The sequence below is a fragment of the Crassostrea angulata genome, chromosome 5, assembly GCF_025612915.1.
Source record: "Crassostrea angulata isolate pt1a10 chromosome 5, ASM2561291v2, whole genome shotgun sequence".
Classification (NCBI taxonomy): domain Eukaryota; kingdom Metazoa; phylum Mollusca; class Bivalvia; order Ostreida; family Ostreidae; genus Magallana; species Magallana angulata.
Genome location: NC_069115.1, coordinates 16602265 through 16612351, shown reverse-complemented (window position 1 = coordinate 16612351; position 10087 = coordinate 16602265). Strand labels below are relative to the sequence as shown.

Genomic DNA, 10087 nt, shown 5'->3' with positions numbered 1-10087 from the left:
GGATTGCTGTATTCTTTGTTTTGCTACTTAATTGTTTAGCAAGTATTGTCTTGAAGATGAATTTTCCTAAAAGTTTGTTTTAAACTCAAATCCTGCAACTAATGGTGCGTAATTTTGGTAGTAAAAATCATATCGATACTGGATACTAGAAATCCTATTGGCAGAGAGGTTATATTTGTACCAACAAAGACCCCTAATGGTCCCAGATTGATATTGAATGGCAGGCAGAATCAAGGTATAACAACTTTTTTGTTTTTAAATATCAAGTTAAATTGGGACAAGGAAAATATTAATTTCAGAAACTATTTCAGATTAATCCTTTTCTAGTGTTCAAGATTTTAAAATGTTAGTATTAAATTATAATGGACTTGTAATCAAATAATTGCAGATGACAATAATTTCTGGCAGATAACTTTCTTTGACCACAAATCTTATCACAAAATTCTGCAACGCAAGGCTCAAACGGTTGCCACAGGCCGTTTATCTCCACTTAGACACAATTTATATTATAATAATACTTTAGTGAAGTAATTGCTACATCAATTGCTATAATTCCATTCTATGTAGAATGTAAATGAATGTCCAACATTAATTTCTGTAATCAATTTTTATGTCTGCAGCAAACTATTAGACAGTGTTATTGAGTTTATTGGCTGTTACATTGTATGATCCATTTAGATCAGATGTGGTTCCTTGACTCCGCCTACAAGACGGTACAAACTATTAACCCCCTTCCCCGCAGTAACGCACTTTAACGCATATACCGTTGCCCCACAATCACGCATTTTGACGCATATACCTTTTCCCCGCAATCACGCACTTTAACGCACTTTTCGTTGTTGACTGTTACGGCTCCGATAACACGTAATTAATTGTTTTATTTATCAAAATATTTTGATGGTATCATTGTAAAAGATAAATATAATAAAGTTATGTCATTAAATATCAAAATCTTTGGTAGATAATCTTTTTTTTAATTCTTGAAATGTCAAAGTTGCCCGATTATTTCGCAAGCTTTGCACGACAAAATGTTTAATGGCGGCAAGTGAAATTATTTTGATTAAATTAAACCTCCCATGTACAAAGTGTCTTATTACACAGCGATGGGGTAAACGATGTGCTACCGATACGTTTTTAAAATAAAATGGCGTGGATGCCGGCCGGAAACCCACAGTAATCGGACGGTGACTGAGGTCATCGGTCACATCAGTAGAAGTCATCAGAAGAAAATAAGTTGTATTAAAATTCTGCGATGTATCCACCGATGTTCCATCGCTTCTCATCGGCAATACATCATTAACACATCATTTAAGAATCGGCCGAGGTGTGGCCGATTATTGTCCGGTGCCCTTTGAGTCTGAGGTTAAAGGTGTTTAACAAACATCGGCCGATTATCGACCTAACATTTGCCCATAGTCGGCCGATGTTCTGCTGATATACGAACGATATACGAACGTTGTTCACCAATTTACGAACTATGCTAAATACATTAGCCGATTACAGCTTGAATATCCGTATATGTTTAGCAATGCAGCAATGGACCTTTGTTGTGCTTGTACGAGTTGTTGCTGCAACATGGCTAATCTCAGATGTCACGGTGCCAAAGCAATTATAGTATTATTGACCATGAAAGGTTTGGTAATTCCTTTATAATTCTTCGGCTGACCATTATCCGGGCATCCTACAATGTATGTAAGATGACTGGACAATTATCGTATTATGTTTGATTCACTGTCCGGCCACCAGTCGAGCAATGTAGGATGATCGGTAAAGACTGTCCGATGTTTGTCCGATTTCCAGCCGGTAATCGGTGTTACGCCGGTCAAAAAATTTTTTTAGACTCACGTAATATTATCGACGGGAGTATGCACGGCCTCTGCACGATGCATGTTGCTGTGACAGATGTGTTCACGACTACTTGTCCGATGAGGACTGATGTTGGGGCATCGCTCACATCACCGATTACCACCAGTCTGCTATAGAGTAATGTGACTAAGGCATAAGACAAATGAGAAACAAATCCTTGAGTTACTTCTCAATAGAGATTGTTAAAGAATATATAAATACAGCCACTAAAACATAACAATGCAGAGAAAATGTATGGTTTTAGAAGGTTTTACATTTTTATTTTCGATTCAAATTAGCTGTTTTAAGACGGTACTTATAATACTAGCGGGTATGATTAATACACATTGCAGGAAAAAGCGGCATGTGTTAATAATATATATATATATATATATATATATATAGAGAGAGAGAGAGAGAGAGAGAGAGAGAGAGAGAGAGAGAGCTTATCAATTAGTCCATGAAATCGAACAGCGAAGAATCAGTATTCTTGACAATTTTTTTAAAATCATTACTTAAAATATGATTACTGGAACATGATCAATCTGTAGATAATTATTATTAATGTTTTGCGTTATTTAAACACATTGAATAAAGGATGATTTTCACATGAGAAAGAATTTCACAATTATTAACAAATTACAATTATAACGTGTTACTATTTTTAGAGTATTGGATATCAGTTAATCAGAGAGTTAGGAATTATTCAATCATGTAATAAAAACTATTATTTTTTATCATGTAGCACAAAAATGGCCCCACTTTTCTTGTTTGTCAATCGTGGAAACTTTTTTAAGCGTGCACAATTTCATTCCAAAAACGACCTTGCCGCTTTCTGTACCTCTCGGTTGGATAGAAATGCTTTATATATTAATGTGATCTAATGTAAACTTAAAATACCTCCGTGTTCTAAACACAAATTTTTTGATAACCTATCTTACACCATCTCTATTTTAGTACTATATGTAATTTGTTTGTTTCATCAGTTTGTTTCAAAGGGTGGACATAAAAGACATAATAGGCTATAGGAAGGAGAAGTAAACAATGGTCGATATGTCTTTTGACTGTTTCGAATATATTAATTGGTATTACTTTTCTTTAAAAAGAAAAGATAATGTAAATGCAGACGGCATTTGCCTTTGCTCAGTAACTATTCGTTTAGGACACAACCAGCGATTGGAATTTATAGTGTTTAAATTTGTTTAACGGCTTTAATTCTACACATTAAAATTATTATTGTAGTGCAGTACTATAGGTTGATAATTTAGAAAAATATTACAGATTTAATTTTTTAACAGCTTATAATTACCTTATTATTTATTAGTTGATTAAAAGTTCATTAGTTGGGATACTCAAACTATGTACATATTTTTTCACTCTTAGTAAAATGTCTGCATAAAATACAGTAAGACCACAAATGGCAGGTCACACCAGGATCATCGTAAATATTTTTCAAAAGTAATCAAATCATAAAATTTGAAATCTATGTATTGAACGCTTTAACGCAAATGAAATCCAACAGTCGTTTTGTAGAACTGTCTTAAGTCATGGTGTGCGTACAAAGTGAGAGGATCGTATATATTGGCCGTGGTTTGAAACAATAATAAATACATGTAAGATAATTCATACGGGAACAATATTTGCAGAGTTTCCATGCATGCATTGATTTGACGCAATTTTATTGAACGAGGACTTAAACATTATTTCCTGACTTAAAATTAATCATATGCCATGCTTTATTGTTAAAAGTGTTAGCTATCATTTACGATTTTGGTATTACTGACACAGAACTGGAAACTACAAATTAATATAATGAGGTACATCTATTCAATTATACGCACGCTTATTTCCATGTTTGTTCCTAGTAAATTTTAAAATTAGTGCACGCGCGTAATTTATTGTAAGCACAGTTATTTATTAAAACTGGGTAACGAAGGCATTTGTTTGACAGACATGCTCCATAAAAATATTTAAGTCATTAAAGCTTCAGCTTTTGATAACGTAAAATGATGTTAATTGAAATACTTTTGATTTCAAAGTCTGAACTTCAAGCTAATAATAATTTTATTCAAGTTTAATTTACAAAGCAGACTTAAAAAACGAAAACGACGATGGATTTGCGTGGATAATAGAGAATTCGCGTTAAAAGGTTTCGGAGAAATATATTTTACAGCGTACAGGGAAAACAATTTATAAAAATTGTTTTTAACTGTCGAAAATTATAGGATGTAACGTACAAGGAATCATGAAGGACAGGTTGTATATAGATAGTTCTTGCGTTGATGCAGACATTTATCTGGGATGTAGTATAATTCGAGGAAAACATTGTTTTCCTAGGGAGGGGTTCTCTTTTGGAAGTTTTACCATGCTTGATCAGATACTTGCACATTGATCCGTTTCTAGTGTAAATGGAAGTTTTGTTTTTACAAGTTACTTCCTGTTGACGACTTGATTTATATGTATTCAATTTTATTTATTATTAACTATAAGATGTTGATTACACGTAGTAATATGGTTTATAAATACAACTACATGTAAAATTATGCCTTTCATTTTTATTAGTTATAAACTGCCGTAAACGCTTCGAGCAATAACGATAAGGGAATGAAAGTTTTATGTTTTAGTATCAAATGAACACTTTATTAACTCAAATTCAAGTTCTACATGACCTGAAAGACTGCGAGCTATAAAGATCACTTATATATCGAATGAATTGGTTAAAAAAAACCACGACACACTTCCCTTGAAAAATAACGGTTTTTTTCTACGTTTTCGCGAGCGCGCTGTGGGGAAAAGGGAAACGTCATATAACAAAAGTTGCTGTAACGTCACAATGATCGAAAGGGGCAAAGAGTTAAGGACTTCGACACAGAAGAACTCCCGCTGACAGTCGAGAATTCTCAGGAAGAATGAAAAATACTTGCATTAAGAAAACCTTGTTTTTGATGGTTATCTTTATTATTCAAGAAATAAACTTCTCCGGGATATGAACTTGGTTGGTCACGTGATCAAAACTTCTGAGAAGGCAAAACTTAAATGGTCATGTGATTAACTGTCATGAAAACCTAGGAGCTTTTCATAAGATTTGACAAAGTACCAAGTTCGTATCCCAGTATATGTTTGAGATAGGCAAATTGTTTAGAATTATTTACACAGCAGTTTTTATCGTATTTTATTGTACACAAAACTCTAACGGCCAAACGATTTTTAAGCTCCTGTGGTTATCATTGTTAAACAAATCATTTTTATAATTACATGTGCATGTATATTGTGTTTATTTATTTTAAATATTTGCATTTCAATTTATCTAAAAGTGTACTAAATGTATCACTAAGAATACATGTAGTACGTGTTTGTTATCTATGTATGACGTAGTTAACATGCAGGATTTGATTACAGAATTTGATTTGCTAATGAGTTGTTCAGTGTGAATGAATTATTAAATTGAGCTATATTTACTTTCCAGATATTCATGACTAGGTGTTAAAATGTGGCTCCTATATGCAACGCCCTCACGGAGTATATTCAACCAATTATGATCTACATTCATGCCTATGCTGACTGAGGGGCGGAGCCTGAGCTGTTGCAGATCATACGATTAGCCCCGTCCACATCGAAATGTGCGCCAATAAACTCAATAGTTAATAGAGATCGGTGTCAAAATTCGAATGAATGAAAAATTCTTGGCTATGAGAAAGTAATTTGAGTACCATTTGTATATTAGTAGTCAAAATAACATTCAATTGCAAACTTGAGGAAAATCTTCAATTTTATCTTGAAAGAATGACTAATACTTATTATTATTTCCATGACGGTTGATCAAAATTTCTGTCACAAATTTGTTAATATGCGGTTAATATGTAACATTTTTATTTGTGTCAGTCATTTTTACGATTTTGAAAAAATCTAATAGAAAACAATACAGAATATAATTTCAGCGCAATGTATTTTTTACGAATTGCATTTGATCGTGCGTAATTCCAGAAAAAAAAAATTGTCATGATAATTAACAAATAAACAGTATTTGGAAATAGTATTAAGTGTAAATACCTATGCACCATGATCTGCTAACTTTTAAATTCCTGTCATGAGGTAGAGATTGTGACTTTTCATTGCTATATTCTAATTCACCCATTGAAACGAACAAAATATATTTATAAACTAAAACTCAAAGCACCGATATAAAGGAACACCTCGCCAAAGCGAGTGCAACAGTCTGTATCATATCGTATACATGTACAATCAACCCTTTGTTTTCCAAAATGTAACATTTTACAATTTAAAAGTATTACCATCAATATCTCCAGTACAACAAACAGGGTGGATAGGAAGGGGTTTGTTGCACGATATGCAGTGAAATCTCGAATAACTTCTACTACTTTAAGCACCTACCCAGGAAACTTTTGATATGCCTGAGCAACTTACATGACCAATCAGAGATTGAATATAAATATAAACAACAACATTCAACACGTGTTACTTGTATCGTTTATAACTTTATAAATCTTTTACTTAGGGGAGGAGTTTGAAACCTTGAAGGAACAGTCGAAATAAAGTTCCGACCGAATAAACTGGAAAAAAAACATGCAATGTATCTGTATCCAGATAGTGGATAATTGACCAGTCTCCAGCTGAATCCAGACAAAAAAGCTGAATTCAAGAAGAGATTACCATCCGCCAAGAGAAGTTACTTCCCATGTACCTTCAGGTGGGTATCCAGTTTGCAGATCTCCATGACACCACAGGCCGAATGCTAGAGATGGGTGTTACATGTATTACCGTAAGTCTCACTTCATGTGGAATAGGGATTGCATTGCTTTAACTTTAATGGAAAAAATAACATTAACACTTTTCGTTTGTGGCTCATTCGTTTAAACAATTCGAACACAGATATTTTTAAAGTGTATGTTCACACAATCATAAAAAAAGTTCTTAGTCCATTAAAGTCATGAATTGTACATGTAATATGAGCTCATTTATCTCTCTTTTAAAAAACATTAAGGACATTCTGATATGGCATAGTAGCCGAAATATTTTTTATTTACTGGCATCTGAAGCAAATACTTCTGAAGAGGCAGCTGAAGAGGAAGATGAAGCCGGTCACCCACAATGTGGGGGAGGGGGAGCTCAACTCCATATTACACCGCTGGTTTGTGGGCGACAGAGGCACTGCTTATGTAAAATAATTCTTCACAACACATTCTAAACATTTGTTTTTCTATTAGTTAATATACTGTAAACCAACTTTTTATTCGCCGAAAATTTATTTTGCAAACTGTTAGAGATATCTGGTTTGCAGTTACTAAATTCCACGTCCAATCTCCATCCGTGTCGTTAATTACATATACCCCGTATAACAAAGCTCATTGGCGGTGAGAATTATTTGCGACGACGAGGCTCATTGTAAACCTCGTGAACATTTAATGCACTTGAAAAAAAAGTTGGTTAACAGTACTTTTCACCCATTGTGTCCATTGTATAAATTAAATGTGCATGTATAAAATAAGAAAAGATAAACTTCTTAAATATTGAAGGAAGAGATGTGATATCTTATACTCGTATTTGACAAATTGAAGTTGAAAAAAAGCTATTGATTTTTATTTTATTTCTTTTTATCTTGAAAATACTTTGATGACCAATTGCTTTAAGATTAAAAAAATAAACTAGATGAATCTACATTTAACTTAAATTGGTATTGGTCATCAAGATGCGCATTTTCAACTTATCTAATTTTCCTTTACATTGAATATAATCCTTTCTTTTTTTGTCTACGTTTTTGTTAAAACATTAATTTTTCAGTTTTGTATTTGAGGCCTAGATGTGGGAAGATAAAATAGTCATGGTTCAATGGTTGACGAAACAGATCTGTGAGGACAGTATAGACAATGCTGTGTCAGACAACATCCGGTGTCTACAGAGAGAGAACGTCCTACAGCAAGACAGAAGGTCAGACACTTTTACCCCAAAACATATTCTCTTATATTTTAGACATATTCATGTTGTCTGCCAATTTAACATGTGTAGTGTAAAATATTTAGATATAGCCTAAAAAATTAAATGTTTTGCATTCATTATAGATATATAAATAATAGCCTTTAGTTATGTCGCAGGGTCTTGTATGAATAAATTAATCTGGTACTGATTTCAGCTATTCACTGGTTCTTTATTTCGGGGATTGTATATTATTAAATAAAAACTATAAGTACAAACACACTCACACTCACAATCAGTTATACGTATCAATTTATACGCAACATCGCACGGTAATTTAGAATATTTAAATAAAATGAATTAAAAGTAATTTACAATTAATATATTTCAATTATAAGGTAAATGGAAGCTTACCAGGTGTCCTGAAGTAAGAGTTTACAAACTATATAAAATATCTTGTACACTGTTTTTACCATAAAGATAAAAGCCGTGGGGTTGGGGAATTGGCGGGATTTACGCTATTTATTGTGAGTTAGTAAAGTCATGCATATTAATGAATTCAGTCGTAAATTGGTCAGCTGTATTGTAGTAGTAAAGAATAAACACGTGGACAACATACACCCGTAAACAAAATCCTCACGTGACTAACCAAAACTCATTCATACGTTCACTCATTCACCTCTCATACATCGATTGGCAATGTGCGCCAAATATAAATACGCAACATATAACACTTTTATATGACAACTGCAACATTATAAAGTTTATAAGATTTGAATTGTGTACAGTGCTTCTAAAAATGTTTGCGTTTAAATCATGTTATCATAAATATTTCTAAACCCCTCTTTTTGGAATGAAGATAAAAAATATATAATTCAGTGTGACAATGAATCTTTGGAAGAGAAAAAAGAGGATAGTTCGAATACAAAGTAATTTACTAGGTTAATATCTTGCTTTCGACAGCTTGATACAAGATAACCCTAAGGTTGCTATGGACTCTATAATATTGCATATTTTTTTCTAAGACAACTTCCATGAAAATGAAATCCATCACTGTTGATCGTATGATAAAGAAAAATTGTTGAAGCTTTTTTTAAACTCATTTATAAATAAAAAAATCATTTGAAAACTTTAGAATTCGTGCGGCTCAGTTTTAAGGGTTTTTATGGGTAGACTTCCGCCACGAATTTACATCCTCGTTGACAACAATTCTAAAAAGATTTTTCCTTCGTGCTGAAACTGAAAACTATGTCATCCACGAAATAACATTCCTACAAATTAGCAAAAAAAAAAAACAAAACCCAAAAAACCAAAAAAAAAAAAACCCCCAGAAAGAAAGAGAAAACAAACAAAAAACACAACATAAAATCATCCCCTCCCCAAATATAATTTTTTAGCTTCAAAAATTATTATGAGCATTACTAATCTTATGTCTACATATTTAAGATAGACTTGTTTCTATTTTTAATTTTTCTTCGTGATGTTTATACATTAAAAAATTGGTCCCACGATATTTGAGACCATGTAAATGTAAGATAAAGAAAGTTAACTCTTAAACATGATCTTTCGTAATAATTAAGATCTAGAGTATCCTTTAATTGTTCAATTTCATTCAATTTCTTTTCATCATCCCATTAACCAAAAATATTGTTTATATTTCCAGATTTTTGTGGGATTTTGCCCAGCAGTTTGCTTCAAAAAAGTTTTCATCTTTTAGTTTCATTTTTATGTGGATTCCAATAAAAAATCATACAGACTTCATTCATGATTATTTTGTCTATCATTTCTAAAACTTAATAACATTTAACTTTCATAAAAATTTAAAACAGAATTGTTTAATTTTTTTTAAAAATGGGGTTATCTGGAACCAGACTGATACTTTAAATTTTTTCTAGAAAATTGTATTACAAGGTGAGATATTGTTTGAATACTATGCCTAGTATTAGTAGCAAATGCATGGAACAAAAATCTCCTACACTCATTTAGTTTAAAAATCCACCTTAAAGGTAGCTTAAAGACGACCTTTTAGCCACTCTTTAAGCTATATAAGCTGCTTAAAGGTGGCTTAAAGCGGGTTTAAAACGGGCTTAAAGTAAGCGTAAAAATTGCTTAACGGTTCTCTAAGGCAGCTTAAACACTATTGTAAAGCCCTCGTCAACACACTTTTTAAGGACATCTTATTGGTCATTAACGCCGAAACTTCTTTTAGCCACCTTTATGCCATTTTAAAGACTTTTTGTTTTAATATCGTGCTTACTTTACAAACAAAAGTTATTAACGTAATGACAATTTAATCAATAGTGATCAGTGG

The 10087-nt window shown here is 32.5% G+C and overlaps 1 pseudogene; it reads left to right on the top strand.

The window, feature by feature from the left end:
• The first annotated feature begins 1575 nt into the window (after nt 1-1575).
• Nucleotides 1576-8800, top strand: LOC128185159 (acetyl-CoA carboxylase 1-like; annotated as a pseudogene).
• Nucleotides 8801-10087: the final 1287 nt, after the last annotated feature.